Source organism: Chelonia mydas, chromosome 11, assembly GCF_015237465.2.
Source record: "Chelonia mydas isolate rCheMyd1 chromosome 11, rCheMyd1.pri.v2, whole genome shotgun sequence".
Classification (NCBI taxonomy): Eukaryota; Metazoa; Chordata; order Testudines; family Cheloniidae; genus Chelonia; species Chelonia mydas.
The window spans coordinates 35,738,626-35,754,099 of NC_051251.2; the positions used below are offsets into that span (position 1 = coordinate 35,738,626).

Here is a 15,474-nt window from a genome sequence, read left to right on the forward strand (position 1 = left end):
ACACCATGCCTTCAGGAGAAGGCCTTGCTAACTGGAACTGTGGCTTTTTTGTTTTTTTTCCTATGAGTTATTCCATCAAGTTATACTCCTTTCATCAGCTGATTTGTCTCTGCTCAATTCGTATGGACACCCTCCAATAAATCCCAGAATATTGTGTTCAGTAACATTTACATTCTTTTCTTTCTTAAAAATACCACATTTTACATTTGCAAAAAGCACATTCAATGGCTTGTTGCTAATAGCTCTGTCCTGTCCATGAGCTGGGCACATTGTTTGTTTGTTTTTGTTTCCCACAACTGCTGTCAGCTCAGGATTGAAGAGCTGAATTTGGCTCTAGCTCTTGAAACACTCACATGAAAGTGCCTTGCACACCAGCTAGTCCACTTAACTAACATAAGCAAAATGTTTCAACCCCAAAATAAAAGAGGTACTATGGCTAGATTCCCCACACATGCTGATCTATTTATCATATATGGGGAGATGGGGGCAGGTGGCTAAAAGTAACTTTAAGCTGCTGGGCAACAGTTCATTCCAACATGTAAGTGAGACCAGTCTGACAGGTGCTGGATGCCAACAAGGGACCAGATCAGCAGGGACACACATGCCCTGACCACATCCCTACAGCAGAGGGCAGAAGGGGGATGGTGTAGGACCTACTATGGCAGTTATATAACCCAAGGATTCCCCTAGGCAGGAGGAATTTCCCCAGTGGCTGAATACTCTAGCTTTGGGATTACTTTGTACTGGTGGAGAGGCACAAAGCAGCTCTAGCACTCCAGAGAATCAGGTCTAGGGTTTCAGTATTTGTTTATGGGCTTGGACAGGTGCACAGTTGAAAAAATAAGATAAAGGTTCTGAATGCTGTAAGTTATTTGAAGCGTGTAAAAGGCAAGTGCAGACAAATCCACTGACTATAGAAGCTAGAGGCATACTGCTCCTTACACTTGATGATCTGTGTATAGGCTTGACAATATATTCAGTGGATAATGGTATTTGTTTTTAAAATTTGATATTTATCAATTTGAATTTTCAGAGTTGGAGGAAACAGAGGGTCTCAGGCAATTTAATAGTTGACACTGAGATTCAAAATTTAAAGCTGTTAACACAAATTATCAACATTACATGTCAAAATATACAAAGTAAATATTTTTAAATCCACAAACCATACCTCTTCTTCCATGGAAGCCGGAGTCTGACCTTTTGCTCCATCTCTTTTGGGTAAATGTTTTTGCATGATTTAATAGGTTATTTTATATGTAGATGACTGTTAGCCATGCTCTGAGATGCAAAGAGATATTTCTAGTGTATACTAGTTCTACCAGCATGCTTGAATGAGCAGAAAGATTCTTCTAGCTATCCCAAATTCAAGACACTTAACCAATAAGAATCAGAAAATAATTTGTTCAAAGGACATTTTCATCCAAACTGATTATTATTAATCTGGTAAATTAAATCATGAAAACTCAATTGCTTGCAGGTGTTCTGGGGAGAGCATTATTAGATTTAGTATTAGCTAACAAATTTTAGTAAATCTCTCAAAGCTATCACAATGCCTTTTGCTTCTCTCCTTCTAGCAGAGCTGTTTTGTTTTTATTTTCTCACATTATTTGGTTGTTGTAACTTGGAAAGTGTGTAGCCATTATGAAGTGAAGTTTGTTGCCCATATGTAAAGTTTTTAAAAGACTGCATATTTGTGGAAGTTACTTGTGTTTTTATTATGTCAGGTTTCAGAGTAGCAGCCGTGTTAGTCTGTATTCACAAAAAGAAAAAGGAGTACTTGTGGCACCTTAGAGACTAACAAATTTATTTGAGCATAAGCTTTCGTGAGGAGCAGCTCACTTCATCGGATGCTTATGCTCAAATAAATTTGTTAGTCTCTATGGTGCCACAAGTACTCCTTTTCTTTTTATGATGTCAGTTTGTAGTTTCCAAAATTGTATCATGCTCTTCACAGAACACAAACACATGATTACTTTCTGAAAGAGATTCCACTGTAAATTTCATCTGACATAAATGCAAGTGACAAAAAGCAGGAAAGTGCGCAGAAGGATGAGGGTTACAGAATTTCAATAATGCAGTTACACAGCTTAGGCTTGGTGTGGTGATCCAATGTTTTGTTTTGTTTTTTTTAAAGTTGTGAAACAATTATTGACTCACTTATTGTGGGCTTTGGGAAGAGCTGAGTTTTCAGGATGGGTTTAAATGAGGTATGGTGGACCAAGTAAGGAGGGCATTCCACACGTAGACAAAGACTTCAACATGACTTCAGCACTTAAGGGCTTCCCTGAAAAGGGATAGATTAAAACAAATACTGGCATAATTTTTGCATTTTTTTAAAAGAAGGGTATATATTTTACTTCCATCACACTCATAAAACAGTGAAAATATTTGCACCAAAGTCATGGATACATTGTCAGTCTTGGATCACTCCATTGACACAAAGCAGCCACAAAACTAGCTTAAAGATTTTCATCATTTGAGTGGTACAAGGCAGTCAGAACATGCCATCAGATCTGTAGTTTGCATTTAGGCAGAGACCAATGCTAGAAAATTTCAACTAAAGCGAAAATTTCAGAAATGGGCAAGAGAAAAAGACTAAAAGAAATTATATACTGCTGTTCCCACATCAATAAATGCATTCATTTATAAATGTGTCTTCGGTGAGTCTTTTCCATCTCTAACTTCTGTTAAGTTTTTAAGAATTGATTAAACTTGTCTTATTGTTGGGTTCAAAGAAAGCTAGTAGATTTTTACCCACTTTGTGAAATAGGGATTCAATACCCATCTGGCCTATTATAGATTTCAATGAAATATGGCTTGTGTGAAAGTGATTATTTTGTGAAAACTGCGGTCAATAACTGACTTAATTAGAATATAGACATCCAAGACTGATGCTTTAGGCCTATGTTATTAGAAGCTAGAGGATTTGTTTATTCTGGTTTAGCTATCTAGACCTGAAGAAAAAATTGTACTTAATGTGACAAACACAATGTACTTAGAAGCATTTCTTGCATTAAAAAAGTCCTCTGTGCAGGCAGAGCCGTAGTTCAGCACCCAGGACAGCACTCCTTATAAATAAGGAAGTAAACTACTAAAGGTAAAAGGAACTCTCCCTTTTTTTAGGTGCAGCCATAAAAATTAATTCTAGAAGACTGCAGGGATATCATTTTTAGAATTCTTTAATGGTGATACATTGTACAGTTATAAAATGGCTCAAGAATGCTGGACAAAATTATATCTCTAGTTTCCTATCTTAGGTGTCATAAACATACTCATAACCTTTCCCTTTTTTATAAATTTGACAATAGCAACAAAACACTTCCTGAACTGCATTTCAGGGTGATGACAGTATTCTTTCATGTAACAAAGGAGGAAAGTGAAATCTAATCTGCCAACAAAAAAATCTTACCCTTGACAGTTTTCAGTTCATGTAAGTGGTGGGGATGAAGAAATGGCCTTATATCTTCACCCACAGGCATGGTCTCCTGGGTATTCATGGAATGCCTTATGTATACATGTTGCTGAATTGAATGGCAACTCTCTATCTCCAAAGACGACAATGCAACCCCAAAGCAGTTCAGTTACTATGTCATGCTGCAGCATTGCAAGTGACTAAAGTCCAATTCTCAAGTGACATTCATTGTTGCAGATAATGCATGCATAAAGCAAAGGGTCAGAAGATGAAGCTTGTGTACTACTAGCATTTGTGGCCTGCTACACTTTTCTCTCCATGATCTCAACCACTTCTCTTCAGCTTCTTTGATGCTCTGGTGCAATGTACCCATCCAATTTTAGATGCATCTTCCCAGCCTGCAGCGTCAATGTTGAAAGTTTTCAAGTCCCTCTTGCAAGTGTCCTTAAACCTGAGCCTAGTTTGACCAGTGGATTTGGAGATTCTGCAAGTTCTCCATAGAGGACATCCTTTGGAATGCATCTATTGTCCATCTGGGGCAAGCCAATGGAGGCCTCTGAGTCTGAGAATAGTGATTAGACTTGATTTTGCTTTCGTATTTCATTGTCAGGAACTTTGGTTTCCCACTTGATATTTAGAATACAGTGAAGACAGCGGATGTGGAATGGTTTAGCCTTCTCTCATGCCTGCTGTAGGTGGTCCAGGTCTTGCCACCAAACAGCAGTGTGCTCAAAATGCATGTTTGATAGGCTCATATCTTGGTCTTAAATGTCAGTTTCCTGTTATCCCACAGACACTTGGTCAGCTGGCCAAATGTGGTGGCTGCCTTTATGATGCTCAAATTAACTTCTCTGTAGATGACTACTTTATCTGATACAATTGATCCTAAATAGCAGAACTTGTGCACAACTTCTAGCATGGTGCTAGCTATTAAAATTTCTGTTCAGTCAACACACCTTGTGCCTTAGTCATTCACTTCTTTTAGAGTGATGGTGTGAGGGACACTCTACTCACCACAGGTAGTGCCCCCTCCTTTCCATGCTGGAGATTAGCTTTGGGGGGGAGTGCTGATGACCCTTCCTCCAGTTGCACTCCTTGTATGCTCTGTCTCTTTTGCCACCTGTGCTCCAGCAGCTGCTGCCTCCTCTCTATGACTCAACCCTCTGGCCCAGTCACTCAGCATGTTTCCACCTTCTGGGGTGCTGTCATGGGGTCCGCCCACTGCAAGCAGCACTTCCTGCTGGCTATTCTCTGCTCTCCTCTGGTGTTATATTCTCCCATCTTGTCTTGCTCTGCTGTCCCACTCACTCCCGGGTCTATGGCTTCCTCTCTGTGACTAAAGTCCTCCCCTTCCAAAATATTCAGTCTTTCCAGACCTGATGTCTGGCTGGCATCTCCAATGCTCTTGCCACTTCCCAGTGGCTGCTAGGGGAACCCAGGCCCATCCTCTACACTGGGGTCCAGCCCTGGGGCTCTGTAACAAGTAGCCAAGGTACTATCCTGCTTCTTGCTTCTGTTTCCCTCATTGGCTTCCCCCCTTTCTGGGTCTTCCAGCCTATCAGCTCCCTCCATTCAGGGAGTGACTGCAGCCTTCTTCCCTACAACCTTTCCCAGTAGCAGCTGCTGTCTGTAGCCAACTAACTGGCTTTATGCAGGCTCCACCTTTTCCTGCACAGGTGATCCTGTTCTTCTAATTAGGGCTTTCCTCTGTTTTAAATCTACTAGGTTAATTGGCTCATCTGGCTTCCATTAACCCCATCACAGATACCAAAGTCCTTCTGCACAAATGGTCTCAGACAGTCTTCTCTAGCACGGCCCTGATAGTGCTACTTCTCCAGTGGCAAGTAGGAGAACCTGGGCCCACCCACTACTCTGGTTTCCAATCCAGGAACTCTATATCTGGCAACCATCCTGTTGCTCCTTCCTTGGACTCATTCCTACACCTTCTGGTTCTTCCCCCCCATCTCTGGGTGTACCAGCTCAAACTCCCTCCTCACAGTGAGTAACTGTAGACTACTGAACCCCTAGCCTCAAACACACATCCCGACTGCAACCCCATCACTGTTGCCAGCTTCCTGGATTTATAAGCCTAACCTAGTTCCTTCCCCAGCTGAACTTCAACAGCAAATTAGACTTTAGCATGCCCTGGTTTTCCTCCAGGTGCAGCCTGTAGGTTAATAGGCTTAATTTACCCCTTCAGGCCTTGTGTGGGTAGACACTCCATCACAGATGGTTAGTCCAAATTCATCATAAGGGGGTATAAAGCTATTGCAAAGTTGCTGTAACTTGTCTTCACTATGTGCAATGAGCACTGCATCATCAGTGAAAAGAAGCAGGTGTTTGACTTTGCCTTTTGCTGTTAGACATGCACTGCTGAAGAGTTTTACATCGGATCTTGTATAGAGATGGTACATGCTCAGTGCTAGATGACAAAGCAGCAAAGAGAAGGATATACTGAAGAGCGTAGGTACCAGAACACATCCCTGTTTCACACCACTGTGAATTTCAAAACTGTCAAATTAATCATCGTAACACTGGACTGTACCCTTCATGGCATCATGAAAGCATTGACTCTGACTGAGGAGGACTGAGTGTGTGTGACATACCAGGGTACAATCCAGACTAACATGTAGTCGTGTCACCCTTGCCCTGTAACCCAGGATGCCCTTCACAATGCCTTGCTGCTGTAGGCTCCAGCCTGGACTGCTCACAAACAGCCTCCCACATGTAAGTCACTCCCCACTGTGTCTCTTTGTGGGTGCTGCAGCCAGCTGGCCACATCTTGGCTCTTACAGCCTTAAAAATTACCCCAAAACACTCCCAGTCAAAGATTTTCCCTCAGTAACATATGTCCTGTATTGCCCAGTCCTCTCCTGGACAGGACACATATATTAAGCCATTCCTTTAAGGGAATAATATGCACACAACAACTTGTTACCCCAGATGGAGTTAAGCAGACACTTCAACTTGAACACACTGGATTAGATAAAAAATAAGACAAATTAACTACAAAGATTTTAAGTGAGTAAAAATAATGATGCAAAAAAGTCAGAAATGGTTACAAGAAAAATAAAAATTAAATTCTTACCTGTGACTAACTATATTAGATTCAAAGCAAAGTTTTCTCACCACATGCTTTCAGCAGTCTTACTGACTGAACTCTTTGGGTCAGGAACCCTCCCCCAGAGTCCAACAGCTGTGTCCTTTGTCTCTTCAGGTGCAGTGAATGTGATGGGCAGGGAGAGAGAGGGGAGGTGCATTGGGCTATTTGTCCCTCCTTTTTATTTCAGTCCCCGTCTTGAAAATCATTTCCAGATGAAACCCAGGAGACAAGAAGTCTAAATGGAAGGATATTCCCTACTATTTTTTTTCACCTGCTTGATGACTGATTACTTCCTAAATGGAAATTAAGGCAAGCACACATTCCTTCCTTCCTTTAAGACAGATCTGACTTCTGCCTGGGCAGGGCTGTATCATATTTTCATTTAGTCTTGTATACAGTGAGTGCAACTAGTATATAAAAATGCAGTGTGTCTCCTCAGCAACATGGACTACCACAAGCACATCAACCTGACCTCCTCTTGTTACACAGCGTTCCCAGAGACTACTTCAATGTGCTCAATGGCCTGGGTACATCATATCTAATGGATCACCAACATGTTTGGGATGAGGTTTGTGGTCAACAATTCCACTCTACAGGCACAAAAGAAATTTCTACCAGGAGTGCAGGAGACAGAGCTTTCTCAGGGGTCAGGATGAGACTGTGCAAACCTCACCATCTTCTGCTCCTAGTGCAAGGTGAATGTCTTCAACCTTGATGTCTCGAACATAAACACATTTCAAATTAAAATAAAGTCAAAACATACCAAAATAAAACACTACACTACACACCCAATTCTCCCTTTGGGGAAAGGATGAGACAAAGAATGATCCACGTGTGACACAGGTTAGTCACACTGATGCAGTATTGGAAAGCACACAGATACTACGGTCCTGAAGACAATACAAGAACCTATATAGAAAATGAAAGTGCAAATCACTAATAATTCTGAATGGTAGCATTTTATATTTTGCACAGGTATAAATGACTACATAACCAAGACTGTGGAGAAATAGGTCCTACATCAAATTAAAAGAGAACATTGACAGTTGACATTTGATCCCTCAATACTGAGAAAGGAAACAGTTAAAACAATAAATAAATAAAATAAAACAAAACATCAAGACAAAGCCAATGAAGCATAAATGCTAGATTTCTCAGATGCAGTGGCTAAGGGTTAGTAGTGGTAATCTTTCATGGTAGAGTCCATATAGAGAGTTAAAATTATTTCTTTCTCCTCCCTACTTCATGACTGGCAGCCCAGAAGTTGGCTGCTTTTCCTGTTCTCAAAAAGAATCTCTCTCTGTTTCTGGAAGAAACAGTCTTATGTCCATCTTTTTGCAAACATTAAAACTAGTTTCCATAATCAGTTTTTCCATGGAGCAATACATTGTTTTCTATGACACCAGGAAATATTTTAAACTTTCATCCTGCATTTGTAGTCCAGATATTTATCGTAGAGTCTACACTGGAGTGTGGCCACTTTATACCATGCTGCCAGAGCAATCCACACTATACATGTAACCAGCTGTGGGTGAATCACCCTCCTATTGTGGTTCCTCCAGTAGCACAGTGACTCTATTACACACCACCTGTTGCTGACATAAAGATCATGACTAGGGTAAAACAGAGTGTGGCTGGGGCTGCCATATCTGTCTCTTAGGGCCACTGGCAGTCAGCATAATTTAAGGTCAGAAGGGACCATCACGATCATCTAGTCCTACCTCCTGCACATGGCCGGCCAAAGAACCTGACCGTCCGCAGGCATGGCTGCCCACAGCTCCCAGGGTCTCTGCCAGTCTGACCAATGGGAAAATTCCTTCCCGACCCCAAATAGGGCGATCAGTTAGACCCTGAGCATGTGGGCAAGATCCACCAGCCAGACACCTGGGAAAGAGTATTTTGTGGTAGCTCAGAGCCCTCTCCATCTAGTGTCCCATCACCAGCCATTGGGGATATTTGCTGCTATGTGCCATTGGAGGCAGTCTCATCATACCATCCTCTCCACAAACTTATCAAGCTCAGTCTTGAAGCCAGTTAGGTTTTTTGGCCCTTCCTCTCCGCCCCCGCTTCCCCTTGGAAGGCTGTTCCAGAACTTCGTTCCTCTGATGGTTAGAAACCTTTGTCTAATTTCAAGAGTAAACTTCTTGATGGCAAGTTTATCTCCATATGTTCTTCTGTCCACACTGGTGCCTAATTTAAATAACTCCTCTCCCTCCCTGGTATTTATCCCTCTAAAGGATTAATTTACAATGGAGACCAAAATTATATACAGGCTGGCCAGAATTAGGGAAACACAAGTGAGTTTTACACTTCTTTAATTCCTTCCTTCTGTGTGATATGCTCATTGCCCCAAACCCAAGCATCTAGCCCTTTACATAAGAAACCATATTCTGCAAATCATTAATTTTTGAATGATAGAAATGTATTTTAGGTCATACAGAACCAAACCAAGGCTGAAGGCATTGTAGGGCCAAAAACCAGTCTTTAACATTAAGTAATTTTTAGGAGGAGGTTGACATGGGGATGATGATTTTATACGTAAAGAGGCCACATGTTGGTATACAACAACTCAAGGCACTATAACATTGTCCCTTTTTCTTGCTATTCATAATATATGGATCCAACAAAAGCAAAAACAGTGTCAAACAAGTTTATTAATATAAAATCAGAAAACTATAAGTGTCTGTGCAGCAATTTTATGCCCCACCTCACTCTTTACTAAATATTTAGTGGTCAGATTCATTAGTTCATATTTTCTTCCTTTAGATCAATGTGGTTGTAGGCTAAGTAGTGATTATACCAGATTTTGTAAAATAACTTGCAGTTCTGACCATAAGGGTGTTTAAAAAAGCTAAATGATCTAATTCTCTCTGCCAGTAGGTGGAGCTGTCATGTAATATGCTGTCTTTTTTTTTTTTTTTTTAAACATTCTTTTTTTTTCTCTCCACCCCCATCAGTACACCCCCCTCCCCCATCAGTTTGCTGATAGATGTTTGGGACCATAGAGAATCTCATAACAGGAAGCTAGGGCAGAGGAGACAGTATACTGCAGAGGTTTCTTTGTAGGGTTTTTTTTTTTCTTTCTTTCAGTGAGGCTAATATAAATATAAGAGTTACAGGCTTCTTTGCTGAGGGACCTGAACAACTGCAACAGAAGGAGCGTGATCATCTACAAGTGTATGGATATATCTTATGCTATGATTTGTAATTATCTTTTTATCAGGTAAGACAACAGAATATTTCATTAAAGGTATCATGCAATATATCTCAGCCCATTTATGCCAATCTTCTTCTCTGATGCTGCCACACCTAGTCTGCAATTAATATTAGATGCAACAAGAGGAACAGAGAATACAAAGCCATCTTTTCAGCTGGATAACATTTTCATACTGTTTTTATGCTAAAATCACATCTGGGTCTAATAACAAATTATTTTGGTATCCTTTGGTTTCACTGGCCTTATATTCTTTAGAATCCAGGTATATTTTGTAATTTTGTTTAGAATCAATTCTTATTTTTTGTATTTGCATCACAGTGGTAGTATTTTGTTGTTGCTGCTGCTGTTGTCATCTATAAGTGTTATATTTCTCCACTGAAGGTTATATTGATGCTTTATGCAAAATGCAAATTGGAGTGAAATGTTAAAGCATATTAACAAGACTGTGAGATTGCCAAGCTTTATGTTGCAGGGGTGTGCTGCTTCTCTATACCATCTTCAGACAGAGGCTTTGCTTTATATCCTAAATTCCTTCTCTTAGAAGGTATTGGAGATTTGTTGGGTTTTTATCCCCCTAAAATAAATAAATAAATAAAACTAGCCTTTCCCGTATTGAAGACAGAATGGAAGATACTTATAATTAAATACAATTTTACACCATTGCAGACTTCACATAAGACATGTAATGTGAATTGTTTTATATTCAATAGCTACATTTTTATTTTAAAAATTCCATTCTGTATTGTTTGAGGCACAAACATGATTTTTTCCCTTTATTTTTAATCACATATCACGGACTGTGAGATTCAGCAGAATGACTCAGGGGGTGGAGAGCTCATGCAGCTCCATGACTTGTCTCTTCAATTCTTGTTTTTTATTTTTCCTTACCTTTTCCTGACTACAAAAAGATTTCTTTAGCCAGGGAAAGCACTGGAGAAAAGCACTGGCTTACACAGCCAGAGATCAGAAGAAGGGCTTGGAAGCCTAAGTGTGAGAAATGAGAGGGTCTGATTAATTTAAAAATACCTTGCTTCCTTTCATAGGGAGGGAAATAGAAAAGCCATTATTCAAGCTTTCCTGTGCCTGTATAGAGGTAGATTTTGTCCGCAATTATCAAAGCAGGAAGAATTTACCAATAGGGATTTGTGGGCTAGAAGCAACCTTGGCCTACCAAGATTCTCCGACATATATGAAATGTAAAGTGGTTTCACACATGCCCTTCCTCTCAGTGCATGTTGATTTACTGCTTGTGTTTTCCTGAGCACGGCTGGCGTGTGTGTGTGTGTATTGATGGGCTACTGTAGTGGATAGAGGGAAATTACTACTGTCTTCATGAGGTTGTAAGGGTTCCTCCCTTCTTGGCCAGGAATTGGGGAACAGGTGAAAGCATTGTACCTAGCTGAGCTGCGATTTCCTTCAGTGATGAATGTATTATAATAAAATAGATTTGGTTCTATTAAGGATGGTGGCCCCTTGTGCCTACAGGCCCTAATTAAGGTACTTAAGCATGTGCCTAACTTTAAGCATGTGAATAATTCTGAATCAATGGGATTACTGACATGCTTAAAATTAGGCACATGCTTAAGTGTCTTGCTAAATTGGAGCCACAGTATTTTTTGAACTCAGTGTTATTAAATGGAATTTACCTAGCAGGACAGATGGATCTGTGGCTACCTGAGGTTTGATCTTTCAATGAAAATTCCGGTTGTGAACCTTCAGGGCAAATCCTGGCTCCAAAGCCGTTCACATTCTGAGAAGCTGGCTGTGCACATTAGACATCCATGAGGGTTGTGGGAAATGAAATCATAGCCATAGAGGATCAAAGCAGTGTCTAGCATCCTCTCTGCCAGTGGCGAGTACCAAGTGTTTCAGAAGAAGGTTCAAGGTGTAGTGCACAGTTATGAAACGAGATGACCATAGGGGAAGTTTTCTCCCAACCCCCACCAGATAGTGGTTGACTTCTGCCGAGAGGAGTGAGGACTTATATCCCTTACAAAGCATTCCTATCAAATGTAGTTCTGGACGTTCTCATTAGTCACAGAAATGTCTAGTTCTCCCCATCATAAAAAAGCTAATCTGCAGCTGCTGCTGCAGCCTCAGAACTGCAGGACTGTCTGTGGCACCTGCCCCTTCACTAGAGGTTTTGACCAGTGGACCTGCATTAGTGACAGATCCACAGATCACAAGTCTTCCCTGCCCCTGCCCTACCCCTAAAACCTCTGCCTAGTGACATTGAGAGCACTCCCTTATTAAAAAAGAAAACTACAGTGTCTGCATGAATGATCCAAAATGCTACAGTATGGAAGGGTATGGACTGCTACCATGGAATACCATACTCACTTCATATAAAGGTTGCAATCACTAGATACTACAGCAATAAGAGCCATAGGAAGGTCCATGCTGAAACACAATTCTGTATTAAGTACAGGTATTGGAGTGTATTCAGTAAATAAGGCCCGAGGCCGCACATTAAATGAGGCGGATAAAAAGAAGTATTGAATAACAACCTTCCCCTCTACCCTATTCCGGTCTACCTCTGCTTCTGTTGTCTCCCAGCCTGCATCTGTTCCCTTTTGCCTATTTCCTTCACAGCCTGTCATTGTCCCCTGATTCTTTTGAATCAGGCAGCTTCCTCCTTGTCCTCTGTGCTGTCTAGGTATCAGCAATAGGAGCATTCACAATGCAGGAGAGACAATATTTCTGCTTTCAGTTCTAGTGCTAAGTGTCACATCTATCCCTGGCAGCCAGGAAGAGCAATTGGGATGAAAGTGCTGCTCAGCCCTGATGGAATAGGCTGGAACATATTCACTGCAGATGAAATCTTTGGAAATATTTACTGAAAGTCTCTATCAAGCCTCTACTAAGCATGTGTAAAAAATGTTGTAGAGGCTTATGACCTGGCCAAACTCAAGTGGATTTTCACAGGGACAGCAAAACGCACTTCTCTGACCCCAGAACACCCCCTGCCAAATATCATGTTGCTGCTCCAAAGTATAGAGGCACTAGAGCTTCTCAGTGAAATCATTTTAAGAATTATTTTAACATTGCAGCATTGCCAACTCCAAGCATTCAAAAATCATTACTCAGGCCTCAAATCATTGGCTTAAAAATCATTATGCTTTTTGAAATATTAATTCATTTGGGGTTGCTGTTATTTGCCTTTTGATTTTTGAACCTGTAGGTTATACTTGGATGATGTTCACAAGCTTTTCTTCACAGCCATGAAGACTAGAAATTTACTTTTTCAAAAAATGTGAAAGCTGAAATTGTCATGTAATTATATGATTCCAGGAGCTGACGTTGAAAGAAAGAACAATAAATACCATTGTAGACTCCTAACAAAATCATGAGAGTTGGCAATATTGCATTGCCCCCTCAAAAATATTTTTCTCTAACATTACTTTCAGAAATGGTGAACCATTTTTAATGAAAATTTCCAAAGTATTTCAGCCTGAAGCAGGTACCAAGCATGAAAAATTTAATCTCCAACAGTTAAAATTTGGCAAAGTTATGTGGAATTAAAAACAGAGTCTTATAATGAAACGTGTTAGGCAGCCTTAATTATAGGTATTTGTCAGCTCCACCCACTTACCACAAATTTAAAAATGAAATTTTGAAAAGAGATTTCAGAAATGCCTGTCACAGTTTAAGTATCTCCATTCAGTTAATCTATCCTTTATGAAACTTTGGTAGGTTTTTCTATAATGTCTATCACCCTTGTTTCTGAGTTCTTAATGGAGTGTCTTAGTGAAAACAGACAGTTGACTGATTTTATCAGCACATGCAAAGTACAAATGAGAGGACTGACTTTCCCCAGAAAGTACTGGAAATCAAAGTTTCTAAGTTGTTTTAAGTATGTGTATATGTGTGTATATATATGGAATTGACTTTAGCAACAGGTTTGAAATATTTAGATTTTCTGTACATTCTAATCAGAAGGCTGATTCTTCCACTCCTGTTGCAGATCATCACGCTGTCATGGTGACATCTTCAAAGCCGATTGATTTTTAAACTTTCTTATATTTAAGACAAACAATGTTTTAGTGATTTTATCTTGGTTATGGTAGGAAGGATAAACTGAAATTCAAATTATATTGCAGGTGTTAGTTATTTGGTTAATGATAGCTAAGGGTAAGATTCTGCCCTACATCCTGGTGGTGTATTGAAGGGCAGTATGGAGGAGCCTGAGGCTAGAGACCTCAGGAAGAATTCTCCAGTGAGCTCCTGGGATATGCACACTGGAGAGGTAACTATGTAATCCTTAGAGTGGGTACAGTATACTCCATGTTACATTGACATGTGCTGGTGATCTCCATGTTTAAGATAGCAGACTGGAGACCTAACTGTGCCTTCAGCCAGATAACATTATCCCCTCACGCCAACGAGCACTGGCCAGTACTGAAGCTGCACTCCACTTCTGGGACTTAATCTTGTGAAATGCTGAGTATCTTGCAGGACTGAGCCTTCAGTGTGAGGCAGAGATATCTGTGCTGTCTGTGTGTACGCACGTACTGTATATAAGAGGATCCCTATACCATTTCTTTTGGCCCGCCCCTCAGTCCAATTTCACAATGGTGAGCAGGATTTGACGCTTAGTGACGAATACAAATGCCTCATTCTGAAACTAAGGGTCTGACACAAACTGTCAAAAGCAAATAAAATCTGCCCTAAACTCACCTCTTTGTACTTGGTAAAATCACAGACCAAAAGGTATTCTGATTGCAAGTACCTACACACAGTGGGGTAAAGTAAGGACAGAGTGGCTATATTTTTGCTTTTTTAACCCCAGAGAGGCAATGACCAGTGTTCTCTGTTCTTATCTGTTTTTTAGAGTTTAATTGTTTGTGATACTCTTTTCGAAGTCTGGAATTAAAATCTTATTTCCTAGCCATTTTGTATGTGCCCCTACAATGGAAATATTATGCTCCCATAAACTCAAGCATATCCCTGGGGCAGAGGTGCACATGAGTCCCAAAGAGGCTGGAGCAGCTGTCACAGGGCCTGGAACTGGGCTGGGAGCAGGGGTTGGGATGGTCTCAGGAGCAAGTAGGAAACCCCAGGAGCCAGTCTTGAGCAGGCTACCCCTGCTCTCAGTACCCCACCGCCTCTCAGTATCTCCCTTTGCTCCCTCTCCTACCCACTCCCATTTGCAGGGAGCTTCTGCCCACCCCCATTCCCTGGCACTTAACACAGAAGAATTGTCTGAGGCCAATTGTGACTGGGCCTCCAGGTACTACCATAATACAAATAACAATAATACTACTACAACACTGAGAACATAATCTGAAGACAGTGGGGTGGCACAGGATTAGTTGAGGGCCTACCGTAATTTGAAATGGAAAGTATCCAGCTTTACTGGTAGAGGCCAGGGTGAGTTTGCAGGGGCGGCAGGTAGAAAAAATAATTCTCTATTGTAAACAGAGAAAATTTGATAGGAAAACAGTAATAAATGGAACCTCAAAGTCACTTTTTAATAAAATCACACTTTAACTAGTTAGGAGACTTAGCATTTGTGGATTTGCAGGACATCCACGTACAACGGTTACAGAAAATATCCAACATTTATCCTCCCAGATGAATTTTTTCCAATACAGAATTTTTCAGTGTAATATTTAAAGCGCTCCCAGGGCATACACAACATTTGTGACTGTAATAAGATCTTACTTGTACTTTTCCCAACTGTATATTTTATTAATTAGATGATTTCTGATTACCTGAAGCAAAGCCTTGGTTCTCTAAGCC

At 40.6% G+C, this 15,474-nt stretch overlaps 1 protein-coding gene across 4 annotated transcripts in view; it reads left to right on the forward strand.

The window, feature by feature from the left end:
• The first annotated feature begins 8,996 nt into the window (after positions 1-8,996).
• Positions 8,997-15,474, forward strand: part of LOC102940288 (sodium channel protein type 2 subunit alpha) — a 124,267-nt gene continuing 117,789 nt past the window's right edge. For all 4 annotated transcript variants that reach the window (XM_043525358.1, XM_007056630.4, XM_043525357.1 and 1 more), the window contains exon 1: positions 8,997-9,738. The gene's annotated coding sequence lies outside the window, so the exon portion shown is untranslated. The remainder of the gene's footprint in view (positions 9,739-15,474) is intronic.